Source organism: Homarus americanus, unplaced genomic scaffold (genome assembly GCF_018991925.1).
Source record: "Homarus americanus isolate GMGI-L3 unplaced genomic scaffold, GMGI_Hamer_2.0 scaffold34921, whole genome shotgun sequence".
NCBI lineage: Eukaryota > Metazoa > Arthropoda > Malacostraca > Decapoda > Nephropidae > Homarus > Homarus americanus.
The window spans coordinates 1,640,383-1,663,609 of NW_024741901.1; positions in this window are offsets into that span (position 1 = coordinate 1,640,383).

Here is a 23,227-nt window from a genome sequence, read left to right on the forward strand (position 1 = left end):
TTGAACTTACTGAGGAACTAACTCTCCTATATCTCCTTAATCTATGACCTGGCGATTTCTTATATGATATTTGTCTGTGAACAAGATTATTCATATAAGAATACCAGAACTATAGGAAAAGTCTGATTTATCTCTCCACAGGCTTAAGGGCTTCACTAGTATGCTTCAATCCTGATCAACATGTTCATCATCTGGATCAATACCTCAGTTTTCCCAACAAGACAAGCTTGTGTACATTAATGTTAGTAATACCACGTTTAACAACACTCCAGAAAATCCCGTGTACTTAAAAACATCGTATCATTTCAGCAAAAAAAGCAAAATAATGCACTATAATGTACAGTTTCCATCACTAGTGCGTTTACAGGGGTTCGTCATATAAACATTCCACAAATGATTATCTTGAAGATATTTGTTTTAATATTGTTTTGATTTCATTCCATAGTGTGTTTACTGATGCGAGTTTCCCACTGTTGAATGTAAACAAACACACGCCTGCCACACTGCACAAAACCCCCCTGTAAACGCACTAGTGAAGGGGCTGTACCTTACCCAATGACACATTTGGTCTCAGTGTTTCTAAGTTAATATGGCAGATTTCACCAAACATTACCAGGTGCTTTGACGCGTCAATTACCACACTGACAAACAGCAAAACCATCACGATGCTGCCTGGTGTGTCAACTACCACACTGACATACGCCACAACATTCACGAAGCTGCCTGGTGTGTTATATACCAAACTGAAACACACCAAAACCATCACGATGCTGCCTGATGTGTCAACTACCACACAGACACACACCACAACCATCACCATGCTGCCTGATGTGTCAACTACCACACAGACACACACCACAAAAATCACCATGCTGCCTGGTGTGTCAACTACCACACTGACACACACCGTCACCACAACCATCACGATGCTGCCTGGTGTGTCAACCACCACACTGACACACACCGTCACCACAACCATCACGATGCTGCCTGGTGTGTAAACTACCACACTGACACACACCAAATCCATCACCATGCTGCCTGGTGTATCAACTACCACACTAACACACCACAACCGTCAACATATTCCCTAGAGTCTTAACGAGAGCATCCCGGCCACACTTACTCCCTGGAGTGTTAACGAGAGCTTCCTGGCCACACTTACTCCCTGGAGTGTTAACGAGAGCTTCCTGGCCACACTTACTCCCTGGAGTGTTAACGTGAGCTTCCCGGCCACACTTACTCCCTGGAGTGTTAACGAAAGCTTCCCTGCCACGCTTACTCCCTGGAGTGTTAACGCGAGCTTCCTGGCCACATTTACTCCCTGGACTGTTAACGCGAGCTTCTTGGCAAAACTTACTCCCAGGAGTGTTAACACGAGCTTCTTGGCCACACTTACTCCCTGGAGTGTTAACGAGAGCTTCCTGGCCACACCTACTCCTCGGAGTGTTAACGCGAGATTACTGGCCAAACTTATCCATAGAAAATTCGCCCCATGCTATAAGAGTACATTAACCTCCTCCACGAGGTAGGTACTAAACGAACTGATGTGTTTAAGTATATTTCCTATTCTACCGGATCCTGAAATACTTCCCTTTGGAGATTTTTTTTTCCAATAAAGAGGTAATATCTCTACAATACGTTATGTTTTTGCTGTCCGGAGTCAACTTACAGGGTAATGGAGTCTGAGATTCTTCCTAGTACCTCCAAACTCTCACTCTTTAGAGGACAGGCGCATCGGTTGCTTTTTCTGAGAGGAGACCTCCTCAGTCTTTCACACTCTAGAGTTATCGACTGTGACAACCTTAGAAACGTCGTCCAATGCCTCCCACCTTCATTAAACACAGGATGAGGAACAACTTCTGTGTCAGGGGAAGGGACAGAAGCAGGTAAAGGGACGAACTCATAATGGGATCTACAGCCCGAACCAACTGTGAACTCAGAATTACCTCAACTCCTAGGAACGCTGACAAGGAATCAACGCTTCAGAATTATGTTCCACCTATGGTAAAACCACAAGCTCTAAACCCTTACAAACCCGGGTAATTATATCCCAAGGTATACATGAAGCTTACTCTTGTTTACTCCATTCTGTCATTATTAAAAATTTCAGACTTCTTTAGAAAATGTCGAGGATTTCTCTCCACTACACAAAATGTAATCAAGCGTCTTATCACAGGATCCACATTGTCTCGGGTCAAAGTAACTTATAAAGACGCAACTTCCATGAAAGGAACATTTGATGTGACAGTGATCATTATAACGGTCGTTTATATATTCTGCCGCCAAGATTTACTTTAGCCTAAAATAAATCAATTCAACCTTTACGGTTTATAATCCCTTACCATTAATGTTTTCTCCAGCCGTTATTTGTCCCGTCCTATGCTTCCATTTCCCGGCATTTTTTTTGTGACTTTCCTTTAGTCTGTCTACATTACTATTATTTTCGTTGTTGAGATTCCTTGCAAGCCTCACCTCTCTCTGGCCAGCTTTCTTATCATAATCATTTATTTTACAAACTCATTTGCATATTACATTTTATCCTATTTTCCAATAGTTTTCTCCTCTCAACATCATTAATTTTCTTATACTAGATTCCACTGCTCAGCCAATAGGATCCTTCCTTCTATAATATCACTGCTATAGTCCTCATTTTTTTATTCCAACCTCGGGCCTCTGTTTTCATCATTTAAGAGAAAAAAATAAGGTCTTATTAATCTTGTAAATGTGACCGCAACGTGAGAATGCAGGTGCTGAATAATTGGTTGAGGAAGGCGGTAGTCAGCGTAGCACCGGACAACTAATTACTTGGTTTAATGGAACTGTTAATATATGTAGTGTTGGTAATCAGTGAAGGTAGTTATTCCTACATTTCCAATCCCTCTTCAGAGAATAGTTTAAAGAATGAATGAATAAATGAGTAGTTGGGAGCAGAGAAGCACGAGGCTGGTGCAGGTGAACACGTCAAGATAATTAACTAAAACTGGTCTTACCTAATATTAATGAAGGAATTTACTTGTCTTCGCCTCTATCTCACACAGGTATACGCTCTTTGTAAACCTCGGAGCTTCCTTCTACACCAGCTGCACCACTGACCTGCCTGCAGTATATTATTCTATCACCGCTGTCACCAGGTACATGTAAAGTGTCACCAGGTACATGTAAACTGTCACCAGTTACATGTAAACTGTCACCAGGTACATGTAAACTGTCACCAGGTACATGTAAACTGTCACCAGGTACATGTAAACTGTCACCAGTTACATGTAAACTGTCACCAGGTACATGTAAATTGTCACCAGGTACATGTAAACTGTCACCAGTTACATGTAAACTGTCACCAGTCACATGTAAACTGTCACCAGGTACATGTAAACTGTCACCAGGTACATGTAAACTGTCACCAGGTACATGTAAACTGTCACCAGGTACATGTAAACTGTCACCAGTTACATGTAAACTGTCACCAGTTACATGTAAACTGTCACCAGGTACATGTAAACTGTCACCAGGTACATGTAAACTGTCACCAGGTACAAGTAAACTGTCACCAGGTGCATATAAAGTGTCACCAGGTACATCATCAAAATTATACCAACCTCTCGAGTTTTACGCCTTCTATAGCATTTTCCATAAGATAAATGTTTCAAAAAATACAATTAGAAACCTTCGATATACCTGGTCAGGGGTAGAATATTATTAACATCAGTGGAATGGCTGCTTTATCCTCTAAGTTGTTAAGGAGAGACGCTGCTTCTTCCTACAAGCTACAACACATTAAATTTGCTCAAATCCTCTCACCCGTTCTACAGTTATTTTAGATACACACAGACAGACAGGAACGAAAACATTACCTGGCCCACAGTTGCAGGAAGAGTAATGAAGCGGACGGGCTGCCATCTGCTACATAGAGTACAGTACTATGTACTTACCTTGTATAAAAACGAAGGCTCGGGAGAACCTGGAGATGAAGATATCCCTGGAAAACAGGAGTCTCAGGAAGTTGTGGCTTTGTATGTAGCAGGTGAGTTGTGACGCACCATACTCGTATAATTATAGGTAGATGCCTCTTGTCCAGGGCGAGACATTTGTAGGAAACCTGAGGTGTATATTATCTTCCTTCGCGAGCAGAGGTGCAGAGCTGTTCGGGTTGGTAAGACACCTATGACAGTCTCATGTTAAGTGGCGCTGTTATCGATATTGCTCCCTCTGCGATGGAGTTTGGTTTAGTGGGGACATCACGTGGTAATTCTAGTTCCAGAATAAGAGTCCCCATGTTTCAGCGGTGAAAGGAAATAAAGTCACAGGAAAAAAAGTCACATGACTTGTACACATTGACAACACAATATATACATGATGGCATTACACGTAGGTTAGGTTAAGTTAGGTTAGGTTAGGGTTTTCCGTGCCTTTTTTTCTGACTTTTTTCTTGTGGCTTTTTTTTCCTGGATTCGTTTCAGCTGTAGGCAGCCATGCACCAAATTGGTTAAAGGAAATTCGGTCTTCGGACATTTTTCCTCTAGAAGAATAAAAATTTCTTCCTGATGATGTAGAAGTCCTTGAAGATTCATATGGACACGGATCAGTGACTTCCTTATACGGTTACCAAGAGTCCTTCAGAAAGTCTTAATACAATATTTGTTCATCTTTCTCCATGATTACTGCAAGTTATTGAAGATGCAACTCCTACTGTCTTCCTGTGCCTAGTCGGAGTCCTATAGATGTCTACTTTGTCCTTCAGGGGAACATGATATTGTAGCTATTAAAGAATTCCATTGAACTCAAAGATTTCAGAAGGGCAAATTTTAGGTTGAAAAGGGCAACTGAGAGAAGGAGTATTACGTTTGAGGTGACCTCACACAATGTATCCACAGAGGGCGACCTCACTATACCTGGTGACCTGACAACGGTAACCTCACAAAATATGACTGCCGAGGCTGACCTGACCACCCGATCTACGGTTGACGAGTTCCATAACAATTTGAATAATAAGTTACTTAACGGACAAAGGCAGATTATACTTTACAGAACACTCAGATCCAATAATAATGACCCCAAATGGATAAATAATTATCTAAAGAATATTAGTGGACAAAGGAAGGCTATAGGTAGGAAAATATAATGTGGTGAAGTTAACCCCCGAGATTATTATAAAGTATTAGCCAGTAGGTTTAAGACCGAGATAAGAAATGCAAAGAGGAATAATGAACTGAAGGTAGCAAGGGAGGCAAAGTCAAACCCCACGGGATTCTTCCAAATGTATCGAACTTCTACAGATGGGCAAGGGGAGAACTAATTAAGGTGTATAAACATCTCAAAGGGCTCTCTCTACCAGTCGCACACCCAGGAGGGTTTCCTGGTTGCCCGGAAACCCCCCTCCAGGTACTGCATGGTGCGGCCAACCCATACCTGACCTGGCGACACCTTAGAAACACGAAGTTTGGGTCAGCTTACCTGACCTCGCCCCACGCCACGGTAATTTCCACCACCTCTGCCATTCCCATGCACCTGAATGCACTTTATATACAGCACTGCCAGACAGTGTGAAATGTTGAGATTTAATTTTTTTTTCATTTCTCATCTACATTGTACATTTTCTATAGATTTTACATATTTATAAATTATTTTTCCATCCACTTTCACATATTAGATGATTTCGCAATTGTGCTTCAAATAACTGTATCGTACGATAATGCGGCGTTGGAAATCGAGCATGCTGGGTCAGGGAACATGTTCCCACTTCTCTTGTCCTCACTTCACATGTAGTTTCTGGTGTAGTTACATCTACTTTGGATGACCCCAGCCTTCAACAACGCTATGTCTACCAGTCGGCAAACAACTATAAATCGTTTTTCCTCGAAAAGGTAAGTTGTCATATCAGTCTCGTGCTGGTATATTGTTACTGTTATAGTTAGCTACAAGTTAATCGTGGGCCCTTCGTGCCCGGTGGCGAGTCCAGTGGTATAGTTTACCTAGGCATGAAAGTTCGAACGCTCGTGCTTGGCTAGCGACGCAATCGCCGTCCTGCTGACAGCGTACAACCACATCGTTTTCCAGATGGTCGTGATTGTTATAATCATGGTCGTGGTTGTTATAATCATGGTCGTGGATGTTATAATCATGGTCGTGGTTGGTATAATCATGATCGTGGTTGTTATAATCATAGTCGTGCTTGTTATAATTCATGGTCATGGTTGTTATAGTCATGGTCATGGTTGTTATAATCATGGTCGTGGTTATTATAATCATAGCCGTGGTTGTTATAATCATAGTCGTGGTTGTTATAATTCATGGTCATGGTTGTTATAGTCATGGTTGTGGTTGTTATAATCATGGTCGTGGTTATAATCATGGGCGTGGTTGTTATGATCATAGTCGTAGGTGATATAATCATAGTCGTGGGTGATATAATCATAGTCATGGTTGCTATAATCATGGTCGTGCTTGTTATAATCACGGTCGTGGTTGTTATAATCATGGTCGTGGGTGTTATAATCATGGTCGTGGTTATTATAATCATAGTCGTGGTTGCTATAATCACGGTCGTGGTTGTTATGATTATGGTCGTGGTTGTTATAATCATGGTCGCGGTTGTTATAATCATGGTCGTGGGTGTTATAATCATGGTCGTGGTTATTATAATCATAGTCGTGGTTATTATAATCATGGTTGTAGTTGGTATAATCATGGTCGTGGTTGTTATAATCATAGTTGTGCTTATGATTATGGTTGTGGTTGTTATAATCATGGTCGTGGTTGTTATAATCAAAGTCGTGGTTGTTATAATCATGGTCGTGGGTGTTATAATCATGGTCGTGGTTATTATAATCATAGTCGTGGTTGTTATGATAATAGTCGTGGTTGTTATGATCATTGTTGTGGTTGTTATAATCATGGTCGTGGTTGTTACAATCATTGTCGTGGTTGTTATGATCATGGTCGTGGTTGTTATTGAAGGTTCCAAGTGTCCCCTGAAGTAGGCAGTGATGGGTAGGGAAACACCGGGTAACACGGAAGTCCATTTATTAACGGATAGGAGAAATACAAGTGGTGACTGAGACTGCCTTGCCATATGGCAGCCTCGGGGCAATGTTGCCACATAACACGTGCAGTGTTGCCACGTAATTACATATATAAATGCTACTCGGCACAGTAGCTTAGATACATAACCTACATCTCCCTCCCCCCCTCCCCCCTCACGCTCATAATCTTTGTCTTGAGCGGACTTCTTAGTCCTAAGTCGCTCCGAGCGTCTAGGTGCACTGTGGGGCAGATCCTCGTGAGGTGTAGGGAACTCGTCCTCGGTCAGGGGGCCAGCAGCAGGGGGTGGGACTGGCCGGAGGAAGCGGCGGTTCCTCCACCAGACACGGCCGCTCGGCATCCTGACCTTGTAGTCCCACGACCAGCCGACGCCTTTACTATGCCCACCTTGTCCCAACGTGTCGTCGTCGGATCCTGGACGCGGACAAGGGCACCAATCTCCAGTGGCTGAAGCGGGCGGGCACGGTCGTCATACCGACCCTTGGCGTCCTGGGCACGTGTAGCAGCGCGGCGGTCACAGCTCTCGGCTCTGGTCTGCCACTCCTTCGCGAAGGCCTTGGCGTGTGCAGGAACGCAAGAGCGGAGAGGGTGACCATACAGGATCTGGGCAGGGGAGCGTCCTGTGTGGGTGGGAGTGGACGCGGGTTCTGGGCAGCTCTGTGCAGCAGCGCCAGGCGCGTCGCTCGTTGATTCACGCACCCTGCTGGCGGTGTACCGAGCAGCTGGGATTTGCTCAGGAAAGTCTCTGGGCACCACGCCTAACTCCTTGCAGTGCTCCCACGACAACAAGGGTGTAGCGAGAGTAGACTGCACGTCGATCCATCCGTGACACGACCTGTCGCCGTAAGTGATCTCCGCTTGAAAGGAGCCCACAGAGTCCGGCATCTGGGAACCGTCCGCATTGTAGTACTGCAGCTGTGGCGGTGGTCCCAGGCCGCGTTTGGTGAGGCCCAGTTTCTGGAGGTGCTTCAGGCCTATCACCGTAGTACCAGCGCCGGTGTTCGGTATCACCTCAATGTGACCCGACACACCACCGTGTGTGACGGCGACGCGGATGGTAGGGGAAGGGGTAGCCCTGGGGCGTGTGGTCGATTCCACCCTCCTGATGTGACTCAGCTGCTGCTTGGGGCTGTGTGGGCCATCTGAAGGGGGCTGCGTGCGAACCACCCCGAGGGAAGTGCGCTGCTTTCCTCCTCGTCTCGGGCTTTTGGGCTTGGGTTGGCGACAGCACTTGTCGTAGTGTCCATAACGACCGCAGGCCTGACACTTGTGGCCTCGTGCAGGGCACCTGTCTGTGTTAGACCAGTGGCCCTGACGGTCACATCCACGACACAGTGCGTCGGCGGCCGGGCATGTCTTGGGGCCATGCTACTTTCCACAGCTGCCACAGGAAGCACTAGGCGGGGGCATGGAAGAACGTGCGGCAGCCTTCACGTTGTTGGCCGCCATTTTGCCCTTCTTGTATTGTGAGATAGCTCTCACAGCAGGTGGGGCCCGTAAGGCAGAGGTGGCGGACTTGGTGGCCTCATATGACCGACATTCAGTCACTACCACCTGGAGTGTGGAGGAAGCGTCCAGGGGGATGAGCTGCTGCACCAACTCTTCTTGCCTGACACCTGCCAAGATCCCGTGCTTGATCCAGGCTTCCTCACATTCCCGGCTGTGCGCCTTGCAGACGTCGATCTCCTCTGACAAACGTACAAAAAAGTCGTCAAAGGATTCATTCTCTGCCTGCTTGTAGCTGGTGAAGGCTCGGTGACGCAAGGCCTCGTTATTCCGACCTTTAACGTACTCCTGTAAAAGGTCGAGCACATCCATCACTGAAGATGTAGAATCGGGAGGCACTTGCAACGTGTGCGCCAAAACTCTCTGGGTCTCCAGCGACAAACACATCCGCAGTTGGATGAGCTGTTTGTTTGGAGGCATGCTGTCAAGGTTCACCGTCGTGGAGTAATCTGTCCACCGCCGCATCCACTCACGAAAAAGCTGAAACGTGACGTCTGGTGAGAGGGCGGGTGGGGGTTGAACAGATGCCTTAGGAGCTGTTGGAGTAGCAAGAGTACCTGGAGGACACTGGTGTGGTGGAGGAGGGAGGGTACTGGCGCCTTGGTGCGCAAGTGAGGGAGGGTGGGTTAGCGCCAGGGTCGCCAATATTGCATCAAAGCGCGCCTTTTCCTCCTCTCTTCGTGTCTCCTCCCTCTGAAGTTCCATCTCTCTGCGTCTCTCGTCCCTGTAGTCCATCCACCTCAGAATTGTAGCAATGTCCGTCGCTGGAGGTGGAGGATGAGACTCTGCGCCCGGTGGAGGGGATGGTGGTGGGGAGTCGTGTCTCCCATCTTGACGTTGTCCCTTCTTACCGCCCATCTTAGTATGCTTGAACTGCACTGTTTAGTATATAAAGTGGCGCCTCATCAGCTCGAACCACATATATATGACATAAACAGCGCAGAAATAAAGCATAGAGTCCACTGTTCTGTCCGTGAGTGCGTGCGTGCGTGCGTGTGTGTGTGTGTGTGTCAGAGAGCAGAGCGTGGTGGCCGCTGCGGAGGCAAGAATGGCAGTGTCTCTCCGGATGTCACGCGAGAAGGGTGTACACCTGCGTGCTCCGTGGGTACCACAAAAGACAGGCCAATGCTCAACTCTCAGCTCTAGACACGCTAATACACTGACACTAACACTGCCACCATCACTAGAACGCACTGTGATGGAGCAACACTGCACGTCGCGGCAAAACACAAGGCAACACAACACAACACACTAGTCGACGCACACATCGCCGGCAGTCGCACATCGCCTGCTAACTGTCCATTGTTCACACACTTGTAAGTCCACAGATCCTACTCACTGCGCCATGAAGGTTCCAAGTGTTCCCTGAAGAAGGCAGTGATAGGTAGGGAAACACTGGGTAACACTGAAGTCCATTTATTAACGGATAGGAGAAATACAAGTGGTGACTAGCATGTGCCATGCACAGCCCACAGAGTCAGACTGAGACTGCCTTGCCATATGGCAGCCTCGGGGCAATGTTGCCACATAACACGTGCAGTGTTGCCACGTAATTACATATATAACTGCTACTCGGCACAGTAGCTTAGACACATAACCTACATTTATAATCATGGTTGTGGTTGTTATAATCATAATCGTGGTTGTCATAATCATGGTCGTGATTGTTATAATCATGGTCGTGGTTGTTATAATCATGGTCGTGGTTATTATAATCATGGTCGTGGTTGTTAATCTTAGTCATGGTTGTTATAATCATAGTCGTGATTGTTATAATCATAGTCGTGGTTCTTATAATCATGGTCGTGGTTGTTATATTCATGGTCGTGCTTGTTATAATCATAGTCGTGGTTGTTATAATCATTGTCGTAGTTGTTATAATCATGGTCGTGGTTGTTATAAACATGTTCGTGGTTGTTATAATCATGGTCGTGGTTGTTATAATCATGGTCGTGGTTGTTATAATCATGGTCGTGGTTGTTATAATCATGTTCGTGGTCGTGATACTTACAGTATCTAATGTACTATAAGAAGGAATAGAATAAAGGTTAGAATAATTAGTTAAAGAAATATTCGTCATAAGGAGAGGTTAAAATCATAAAAAAAAATATTATGAATCACAAATGATCATTCCGAGATAAATTATATTATGAAGAGAAGTGACCTTGATTCTGGTTAGATTAGTCACCATCTGCTTAAGTCATCACCTGTGTTAAGTCATCATAGTCATCATCTACGTTAGTCAGTTATTGGCCCATCTCACATGACTGACCGACCATCGATGTTCTTTCCGCGCGAGGGTTTAGTTTTCAATGCGTCTTATTACCTGTATTTATGCTGGTGGATGTAAGACCTCCTACCCTCACTGACGCAGCTATGGTCAATTTGGTATTATTCTGGTTTATAAATGCCTTCTCATCTGTCTCGAGTCTATCCATCCTGTCTATTGCCATCCCAACTGTCTGTTCGTCTGCGTGGTGTTTGACTGTAAGCCCGTCTGTACTCTTTGTGTCGTCAAATCTGTCTGTCTTATCCGTTGTTGGCGTGTCTGCCTGTTTGTCTAATGTGAACCAGTGAGTGAGCTGTCAGTCTGTCATGTTAGTTGCCGTATTGTCTATTTGTGCATGAATGAATCTGTCTATTTTTGTCAACCTCCTGTCTGTTTCACTGTCTATATTCACCCTGTGTCTATTGTAGTCATCTTCTCCATGCATTCCTGTTATTATCTTTTTATCTCTTCTCCTTTTCCATGAGCCACAGGAATAAGTATACACTATAGATGTAAGGTCGTCTGGTAACGTTGAAACAGCATCCAGACGCATGATGAAACTCAGCTCCCCCCCACTTGTTATCTCTAACTATTTTCTGTTTCCCCTTCTGTATTTACTCTTCTATTTACTCATCTTCCTTCCTTTACTAATCCAAACAACATTAAAAAAAAGTAGGCTAAGAAAAAGAGTGGGGGGAGGAGGAGGTAGCCGTCCGATAACTGCAATCGTGGGCTGGGTGCGCCAAGTCCATAGACTTGCATCGTTTTCCAGCGTAAATAAAATGGTTATGTAATGGCTTCTTGAAGAAACCATCGATATGGGACCAGGTTTGTTCCATTCTACGAATTTTTTGCGATTTTTGCACCAAGTTTGATGAAAAACGATTGTGCCGTTTCGGCTGCCCAGAACAGACACACACACACACGCCAAGTCCTATAGTATATTAGATAATACAATTGCTCGAAAATGTTAATTAGTCACTACAGTATTATCCGGCTTTACGCTGTTTTTTTTACGCGTTTCCACGTTTACGCTGTACCATGCTAGACCCGGAATGCTCACTTTACGCTCACTTTACGCGGTGCGTGTACTCTTTTACGCGGAGAGCGGCTGGCGGTCATCTCACGCCGTGCCATTTTTGGATTCAAACTTCCCCCATCTCTCCCGTCATCCTGCCATGTTGGGTAAGTAGCGCGAGTAGGTTGCGCAGTGTATGTCTTCGTTGCGTTATCGGTGACGTCATATGACGTATCGGACTGTGATTGGGCAAAGCATCCTTACCTCCCTCCTCCACTAGCTGTGATTGGTTTAATGTAATATGACGTGCCCCGCCGCGGGAGCGTTCAAGCCCATTGACCTACCCGCGTCAGTTACACCCCTCCCGGCTACACGGTGTATATCGGTATTTGTTGTTCCATAAGAATAGCTTCCACCGGACCACCACCACCACCACAAAGAAACATTGCATTACCTGGACCCAGCCGCCCTAAGCCAAAGAAGATACGACGTTCCCTAAGCTACGAAATTAAATACAAGATCATCCAAGAGTTGGAGAAAGGAACAAGACAGGTTGATCTCGCGCGCCAGCATGGTGTCAACGAATCTACGATCCGGACGATCAAGAAGGATGCAGCCAAGATAAAGGAGCACATGAACATCACAAAGTCTACAGGTGCTTCTATGATCAAGTATTGCCTCAACCAGGTGCTTCTCAAGAAGGAGAAATTACTTGTGAGCTACTTGATTCGTCAGGTACGACGGAACATGGCGGTGGACACGCGCTCAGTTAAGGAGTACGCAAGTGAACTGTATGCTGTATTGTCATGTAAGATGGGAATTGCAGAGCCCAAACCCTTCAATGCTTCCTCTGGGTGGTTGCAGAGGTTTAAGAAGAGGAACAAGATCACCAACATTGGTGGTGAAGAAGCTAGTGCTGACCGTGTTGCGGCTAGGGATTTTCCTCCGTTTTTACGTGAGATTATGGAGGAAGGACAGTACACCGACGACCAGGTGTTTAATAAGGACGAATCTGGTCTGTTTTGGAAAAAGTTACCTTCCAAGACCTTCGTTGTGAAGAATGCCAGCAAGTGTCGGGGCCGGAAGTTGCAGAAAGAGCGCATCACAGTCCTGTTTACCACCAATGCTTCCGGTACCTGTAAGCTCAAGTTATCGGTGATCCACACAGCACGCAAGCCGCACGCCTACAAGAGCATGGACATGACCAAGCTAAAGGTTCACTGGGTAACCGCACGTAAGGCGTGGATGTTCTCTACTCTGTCCCTCTCCTGGTTTGATGACTGTTTCTTTCCCAACGTGAACAAATTCTGTGAGCAACAGCTGTTCCATTCAAGATTTTGTTGCTGCTTGACAACGCACCAGGACACTCGCCCCTACTGTTGGATCGTCACCCCAATGTAAAAGTGGTGTTCCTTCCTCCCAACACTACGTCATTAATACAGCCCATGGACCAAGAATTAATCTGCAATGTGAAAGCTGAATTCTCTGCAAAGAAGTTTAAGCTCCTGAACGACTCTACCAACACCAAGGATGAGTTGCGTAACCTGGGTGACACGGATAGCAAGAGCGAAGAGGACGAGGAACAACAGTTGGCAGAGCAATTAGTACTTGTGAAACATTTTTGGAGAAAATTCAACGTCAAGAAAGTTGTGGACTTCTTGGTGGAGGCATGGGATCAGCTGTCTGTAGCAACGGTTCGTCACACATGGAGACATGTGTTGCAAGGTATTCCAGGTGGGAGGCAGAGTCAATCTGTGACTGGTGAGGTTCAGACTGTTGCAGTAGTAGTGGACCTTGCCAGAGAAGCTGCGCAGAGTGTTACAGCTGCAGGCTTCTCCGAGACCACCAATGACGACATTATGGAGGTGATAAGGGATCCTGATGTGACTGCCGACGAGATGTTAGATGATGATGACGTCAGTGAAGAAGAACGCAAGTTATCGCATAGTAATGTAAGGGGTGCCATCGAGTGTGTAGAGAAACTCAAGCTCCTCCTTTCCGACGACCCTGACGATAACCGGTATGAAGTCTTCACCACCCATCTGTTGCAGACCATGGAGCCCTACATCAAGGTGTATCACGACAACATCAACACTAGCCGTCAACAAAGCATTACCGAGTTCTTCGCCCGCAACCCACCACAGCCACCCCAAGCCAGTGATAGTGACAGACAGAAACAGTGATGGTGACTTTGAAGGATTTGTCAGGGAGACACTGATAAGTGTGGATGACAGTGATGATGACTCACCTGAAGCCCAGTAGCCTGCCCTCTGCCTCGGAACCAGCCGCCATTCCCGTACGCCGACCCATCTCTTCTACTAACGTAAGTGTTAAACCTAACTTTGTTTTTTTCTAACCTAACCTACAGTATATTATTCTCTTATTGATTGTTCTCTTCTATATTATGTGTGTGTTCATACCATCATAAAGTTAAGATGTTATTTTTACTAAAACGTACGTATTGTGTCGGGAAAAAGTGGAGTTTGGGGGACGGCCCAGTCTCTATTTCAATTAATCCCAGATGTTATGTTATTCACTTTAAGCGTTTCTCGCTTTACTCGGGCCTCCATGGGTTCAATTGAACGGGTAAAGGAGGGTTCTAGTATTAAAATGCTTAATGATTGTTACACATTCAGTACAGTAATAACCATATTATTTACTCTATATTTAGTGCAGTAAATTCATGTGTTTTAAAATTGTGTAAATAAAATATTAAAAAAAAAATTTATGACTTCAATTATCCTGTAATATAAGCCTATATAAAAAGATTAGGATGCTAAATTACACCAGACTTCTCAGTAATTTGGAAACCCCCCTTACTCAATTTCTGGGTGCGCCCCTGGACTTTACACTACTCAGTCGAGTGTCCTTATCTGGGGTCACAGCTCAAGGTTGAAAAAGCTGGAAGTCCAGAAAACTGTGAGAGGTAACTTTTTCGGAGTGAGAGTTGTGAACTCTTGGAACAATCTGTCAGAGAGTATTGTGATGACACCAAGTGTGAGCTTTTTCAAGACCAGACGTGACCAGCACTGAAGCAGGTTCAGATACATTCAGGAACCAGTACTTGCCAACAGCGTGTAACAGATACGTGACCGACCGCCTAAGCAGCTAACGAGCAGATCAGTGGTGAAGAGGATAAAAGTAAATTGTAAAGTAAAAGTAAAATACGAGACAAGATTGGACCAATATAGTCAGATACCAGCAAGCTAATGGATAATGATGGAGAAATGAGCAATAATCTGAACAGATATTTTCCCAGTTTTCACCACTGAAAATTTAAACATGATAACCGAGGCACCGACTATGTACAGAGATAGTGAAGGAAATAGATTGAGCGAGATAGTAGTGACTAGTAACGATGTTAGTAAGCAAATAGACAAACTAAAGCCTAATAAGTCGCCAGGTCCAGATGAGATATTTGCTAGAGTATAAAAAGAATATAAGAAGAGCTTAGTATGCTCTTAGCAAATATGTTTAAAATGTCATTAAAAACGAGTGTAGTACCAGAATCCTGGAGGATAGCGAATGTGATACCGATTTTCAAGTAGGGAGATAGATCACTATCCTCTAACTACCGTTCAATCAGTTTAACATAAATTGTAGGCAAATTGCTGGAAGCAATAATTTCAAACTCTATTCAAAATCACCTGGAGTAGCACAAGCTGATCAATGATTCCAAACATGGCTTCACAAGTGGGCATTAATGTCTGAGCATTTTTCGAGCATTCTTTTCAGCTGTTTTCGAATCAGTGGATGACAGGCACGACTTTGATGTGGTATATCTCGACTATAGAAAAGCCTTCGATAGAGTCCCCCACAAGAGATTAATTCGAAAAATGGATGCTCGTGGAATTGGAAGAGATATTCTAAAATGAATTAGGGGGTGGTTAAAGGACAGGAAACAGTAAGTAAGCATTAATGGTCCTTAATCCAATTGGGGTGACGTTACTCGTGGAGTACCCCAAGGCTTAGTACTTGGATCATTACTATTTATTATATACATAAACGACATACAGGGTAGATAGAGGCATAGACAGCAACATAAGTAAATTTGCTGACGACACTAAAATAGGGTGTGTAATTAAATCTGACGAGGAATTTGCAAAACTACAGGAAGATCTAAAAAAAAATTTTGCATGGTCTGAAAAATGGCAGATGAAATTTAATGGGGACAAATGTAAAGCACTTAGTCCAGGAGATGTAAACAGAGAAACCAGATATCAGTTGAACAACGATGTTATAGAGAAATCCGACTGAGAAAGATTTAAGGGTGATGATAAGTAGGAATCTTAAACCAAGACAACATTGTGTGTTTTCTCGAAATAAGGCTACAAAGTACTGTACTGTACTTGGGTTGATACAAAGGAGTGTTAGTTACAATGTAAGGGTCCGTTTTCCTTACTTCAGATTTATTCTATTTATTCTTATATATTCATTCTCTTTATTCTTCAATATTCTTTTCCTTACTTCATTTCTTGTTTCATATATATTATTGCATTTTCTGAATTCTATGTCCTCACTTCCTCTCAATTATATCCTGTTTTAGTTATATTCTAAACCATGGATTAGTCTGGGAAACCATGTCATTCTTATTAAAACCCTTATTATACTTACAACGTTAGCCTGCCACCACCCAGACTTTTATTAGAATATAACATATTTTAGTGAACTGTTAGGTAGCGTGCTAGTGAGCTTCTAGGCACGTGAGTTACAATAGTTATTTTCTGAGAACCTATGGGTAGAAGGAATAGAGCAGTGATACTCGTAGTTTTCTAATTCAATATTTATTAACATATGGAGTAAACGAGAAGTTAATTAAGCGCACTCAGACAAGACTGGACCACTTAGGTCTTACTTTACACATAGCAAAATAGATCTTCATTTCTTGATTACAACATTACACACTCATTATATTACTTCATTGTCAATACAAATGATTATATAACACATTCGACAAGATCCAAAATTAAGATATTATTAAACACATCATGTTAGTTCGGAATGAACAACATGGCACTTTAACTAGACTCAGTGGTAGTACACCTGGTTGGTGGACTTAACCCCTATACCAATGTTACCACGGGTAATACCAACATTCATGGGTTCAATACTCAACCTGGGATAACTATATTTCTGCTAATTAATCCCCAATCATAGGTACCAATACTGCTCAATACATATAACCAAGATCAATGGACCAGACAAGAGTCACAAGACTGAGTCCACTGTTCGCTGGAGTTGTTTACACTGACAGCCGAAGCTCGCTCGCAAGGAGCGCCCGGGGGTAGACTTGGTGCAGTATCTTCACAGGGTTCCCTGGGTAGTTCTGTTCTTGGATTCTAATCTCGCTATATTAAAGACATCCTCCAAGGACCATCTTGCCCATAGGTGGCTACCGCACCTCGGTAGTGGTGCCAACACAGACAATGCCTGGAGATGCATTGAGGAAGAGTCACGAGCGTGTATGTCTAAATCAAATACTCATAAATATACGTCTGGCAGCAATGCAGACGACACTTACTTTACTCGAATTACTTGGCACATGATTATTTCACTATGTTAAAACATGAACACTGATATTCACAAAATCGACTAAGTTAAACTGATTTAACATGGCGGCGGGAAACAATCGTTCACATACCTGGAGATGAGTTGAGGAAGAGTCACGAGCGTGTGATTCGCCCTTGTGCATTCATATATATGTGAGCCTGGGGCACTTCCGACCTACGCATACATACCAGAAAGGCTAATCTCACCAACAACAGAAATGCTATTCAAATCGGTCGCTGTACACTCAACTATGAAAATCAGTGTCACGGGTCAGGTGAATTTCTTATGTCTATTGTTATAATCTAATCAGAGATTGAGTTTATCAGAAAAAGTGAAATGGACGTTAAACACACACTAACAACTCCACTTACTGGAAACCACAAAACACAGCCAAGGAATTCTTCCTGGAGAGAGCTGTTAGGTTTTGGAGATTTTGAGTTTGACAGAATTATTCCATGAGATTAATAACTTTCTTAAATAGACAACTGACACTAACTAAACTACAAACATCCGATTCTCTGATGTTTGGGCATCAAAATAATCTAACTTCAGTAGCACTTGGAAACTCATGGCTATCCCCAAGGACGATATAAGGATATGCCACTCATACTGACAGACTTGACACTCACTGACTTGACAAGTTTTACCAACCATAAAGACAGTTGAAGCTTTCAACATCACTCACAATGGAGCTTGAATGTTCTAACTGTAATCAGACATATCTAAATTGCCTCAACATATGCAACCACAGTTGCAATTTCAAATTCTGTGTCATTATACTAAAGAATAACGAAATCTCGGGTGCAGTCTAAGATACAGAGAAAACGGTGTACTCAGGCGTCCTGAAGCGATGAGAAAACCAATTTCTCAGACGGGAGACACAAATAAAGAAATCATAGCGACATGTTTTGTGGGCTATTGAGTGTATTATGAATCGTCTGATTTTACGTTAACTGACGTGTACGACAATTTTTTTTTTCATTTAATGGGCACCTCCCTACATCCTTGTGTAAGGTGAAGCACAGAAGCGTTTACAGCGCCCAACAGGGAAGCCTGCTAAGTTCATGCTTGCCTTATGTCTCATGAGTAAGGGCGTAGAAGCCTGAAGAGTCGAGGGCGTAGAAGCCTGAAGAGTCAATGGTTTATGTTTAATCAAGTTATTGGAAGCTCCAACAACTTGTCCCTGAATACGAATTCGCAACTTCCGATTTACAGCAGGTACCTACTTTGCTGCTAGGTGAACAGGGACCAAGGGGACTAAGAAGTGTCCAAACAACTTCCGCCGACCCGGGAATCGAGCCCGTGACATCTGGCTTGCGAGGCAAGAACGGTACCGCTCTACCAGCAGCTCCCCTGTGTACGACAATGGTCATTACAACAAGACAAGCGAGGTTATCTTTAAACTCTGTCTTACACTTGTGATGTAATGACCACAGTCATACACGTCAGTTAACGTAAAATCAGACGATTCATTTTGCGCTCAATAGCCCACAAAACATGTAGCTATGCCTTCTTTTGAGTCCCCCATCTGAGGAGTCCGTTTTCTCATCGCTTCAAGACACCTCAGTCCTCCGTTATCCCATTTTCTCTGACTTACTGAAACCAACCAGTACAAATGTTTGCCGATGACGCCAAGTTATTTCGGGAAATTAAGAACCAAGCGGACTGTGAAGAGCTGCAGAAGGACCTCTGTGGGCTCCAGGAATGGTCGAAGGAATGGCTGCTGAGATTCAATGTCACGAAGTGTAAGAGGATGCACCTGGGGCGTACCAACGGTAAGGAGGCGTACCATATGTCCCAACGGGATGAAGAAAATGTACTAGTTGAGACTGTGTGTGAGAAGGACCTAGGTGTGTATGTTGACAATGAGCTGAAGTTCTCGGGCCATTGTGAGAAGAAGGTAAATCAGGCAAATAAATTATTGGGTCTTATAAGAAGGTCGTTCAGATATCTAGACGGTCCGTCCCTCGTGACGATCTTCAGGAGTGAAGTGCTTCCCCATCTGGAGTACTGTCACCCCATCTGGTCCCCGAGATATGCTAGGGACTGTCAGTTGGTTGAAAATGTTCAAAGGAGGGCCACCAAGCTGGTGCCTGCACTTCGGCATCTCAGCTACCCTGCGAGATTGGAGCGCCTGAACTTGCCTAGCTTATACTACAGACGGGCAAGGGGGGACCTAGTTGAGGTTTATAAGCATCTCAGGGGGCACTACTCAGTTGAGTGTCCTTACTTGGAGCTGGCGGACGCTCGCCCCACAAGGGGTCACAGCTCAAGATTGAAGAAGCCGCAAGTCCGGAAAACCGTGAGGGCAAACTTTTTCGGAGTGAGGGTTGTAAACTCTTGGAACAATCTACCAGAAAGTGTTGTGACGGCACCGAGTGTGAGCTCTTTCAAGAGAAGACTTGACCAACACTGGAGCGGGTTCAGGTACATTCAGGAGCCGGTGCATGCCCAGTATTTGCCAACAGTGCGTGACAGAGACGTGACCGATCGCCCGGGCGGCTAGCGAGCCGACCTTTTGGTGAAGAATATAAAGGAAAAGAGTCGTGACCGATCGCCCAAGCGGCTAACAAGCCGATCAGTGGCGAAGAGGATAAAAGTAAAAAAGTAATTTAAGAAAGTCATTAGTCTCCTGAGAAGAACATGTCAAACTCCTTATCTCCAACATCTCAACGTATATACATAAAGGCTCCTTGTCTATAAGTCCCGCCCAGTTGTGGAACTAACAGTTGTCAACGTGTATATTCCACTTTTTCCTGGCAAGCTCAATCTCTGATTAGATTATGTAAATCGACTTAAGAAATTCGCCTGACCCATGTCAACTGAGTTTCATATTTTAAATGTGTAGCAGTTGATTTGAATGTAATTTTTGTCATTGCTTGGGTAGCCATTTCTGGCAGGTGTTGAGTTGCCATTTAGCCGTATTTAAGCTCGTGCGCAGGAAAGACGTCACTTCTTTGACGTTCTCCAAAATTATCAGGTATGTGAACGAGTGTTCCCCGCCGCCATATTCATTCAGTTTAACTTAGTCAATTGTGTGAATATCAGTGTTCATGTTGTAAGAGTGAAATTGTCATTTACCCAGTGAAAGAATTAATATAAAGTAAGTGTCGTCTGTATCGTTACCAGACGTATGTTTTGTATAGTTGAAGTTAGGCATTTACACATTCGTGACTTCTTTGACGTTCTCCAAAATTATCAGGCTCAGTGTGTGTACTGTATTAGCTGAACACCCAGCAACTGCCGGGGTCGGTAGTTGCAACAACAGTTAGCTGTATGGGACGATGTCGTTAATTCGGCAGGATTAAACTGTGCTAGTCCGCAGACTCTGCCTCTGGGAGCTAGGAGGGACTCCCTCGCCGAGTCGCCGTGTGTCAGTGTACAACCGACCCCTAACCGCAATCTTCAGTTGTTGTGGAGACACCAGTGTCATATACCCTGGGGCATTCCTTACAGTTATATGGGTAAAGTATTAATGTTGTTGCATATGATTGGTGATAATTAGCAGACATATAATTATCACAGGTTAAGTATTCAACCCATGAATGTTGGCATACCAGTGGTATTGTTGTTATCGGAGTTGAGTCCACCAAACCATTGAATACTAGTTAAAGTGCCATGTTATTCATTCCGAAATAGCATGTTGTTATATAGAATATTTTAATTCGGGATAGTGTCAAGTGTGTCATATTACCCACTTGCAGTGATGCCCTAAGAGAAACCCCTGCTCGCTGGAAATGGTTCCATGACAAAACCCCAACGGGGTTGTCATTTATCAACACTAATCTAACCTAACCTAAGCATAAAAGTGTTTTATTTTATATCTTATATATGAGACTGGAGTTTTGTCCGTTGGGGTTTTATCCGGTCACCGCTGGAAATATGTCGACGACTCCACCATTAGGATCAGCGTCAACAATTCTGCTCCCGACTATACCGCCCTTCAGGATTTATTGAACAGTCTCCAAAACTGGGCCACCAACAACCACGTCACCATCAACCATACCAAGACCATGGTTATGCACATCAACCTCTCCTCCGACATTGTCCCACCCCCTTCCATTTCTTTAGGTCCAAACACACTCCAGGTTGTAGATTCCACTAAGCTCCTCGGCGTCACCATAGACAACAAACTAAATTAGAAACCACACATCAGTGAAGTTGTCAAATCCTCCAGTTTCCGTCTCCACCTCCTCCGCCGACTCAAGTCCCTCGGAGTTCCTGCTCCAGAGCTCCTCAGTGTTTACTCAACATTCATACTTCCCAAGCTCACCTATGCCTCCCCGACCTGATCTTCCTCACTAAATGCCACACAACATAAACACCTAAAAAAAGTGCAAAAGAGGGCATGCAAAATTATTCTCTCCCCTTCCTACTCCACATATCAAGACGCGCTCAACACACTGACCTTTTCGACTCTCACTGACCATCACCACGACCTCATCTGCAAATCTGGTAAGAAGCTTCTGCACCATCCTCGACACCGGCTCCTACTAACACCAGAGATCCCTAGCCCGAGAATTGCTGTTCGACACCACAACCGCATCCAGCCCATACGTGCACGAACTGATCCCTATAAGAACAGCCCAGTCCCAACCATTGTAAAAATTATCAATAACTTGTAATAAACCAGTGTATTCACTCCCAGTAAATACTACTTCTTGCACTGTCACTATGTTGAAATACCCTGTAGTTTGAGCTTTTCCCCATCTAGTTATTATATATCTTATTTGTATCACTTATGTTATTTGTATATTATTTGTAAATCGAAACCCATTCCCCAATTATGTAACTGTATATTTTCATTCTTCTGGCTGCCATGCTCTTTCAGTAAACCATTAATTATTATTATTATTATTATTATATAATGATTGTTAAATGTTGTAACCAAGAATTGAAGATGTAATTTGTTACTTGTAGAGTAAGACCTGAGGGTTCAGTCCTGTCTGAACGTATAATAACTACTGTATTTTATTTGGCAAAGAAATACTACAACAGTTGCTTGATGATGTAGAAAGTAATTGAAGTTGTTTAATGATGTACTAAGTAATTGAAGTTGTTTAATGATATAATAAGTACTTGAAGTTGTTTAAAGTAGTAATAATTAATTGCAGATCTATTTTATCAATGGTACAGTAAGACGTGAGGATCCAATTCTGTCTGAATGAAAATTAACATCTTTATCACTCCTTATGTTAATAAATATTAAATTAGTAAAATATGAGTATCACCACTCTATTCCTTCTAAACATTGGTTCTCAGAAGATAACCTTGTAACTCACGTGCCTGGAACCTCTCTACCACTCTACCTAGCAGTGCACTAAAACATGTTATTCTCATAAAAGTTTGGGTGGTGGCAGGCTACCGTTGTAAGAATAATAGTGTTGTACTAAGAAAGACATGGTTCCCCAGACTAACCCATGTATCAGAATATAAGTAAAAACAGGGTATTTTTCCCCAAGGTAAGGACATTGAAATTCAGAAAATACAATACCATATAAAAAGAAATGAATAGCAGAAGAGAACAATGACTTGGAAAATATAAGCAAAGAAATGTAAGAGATATATATACACTGTGGAACTAAAGACCCAGCATAAGAAAATTACTAAATATATTGTAGTGGACGTCTCCCCTACAACTGCATATCCGCATTCCAATGCAACAGTATCCTAGCAACCAAACGAGCGGCCCAAGGGGAGGCGTCACCAGATGCCACAGTATCCTAGCAACCAGCCACCTGCTACGTCTTCCCTAGCAACGGAGTCGAGAAACCGGCGGGTTTACTTCCTGCGGCTGTGTATATAAGCTCTGTCTCTCCATTAAGATTCATTCTGGCCTCGGT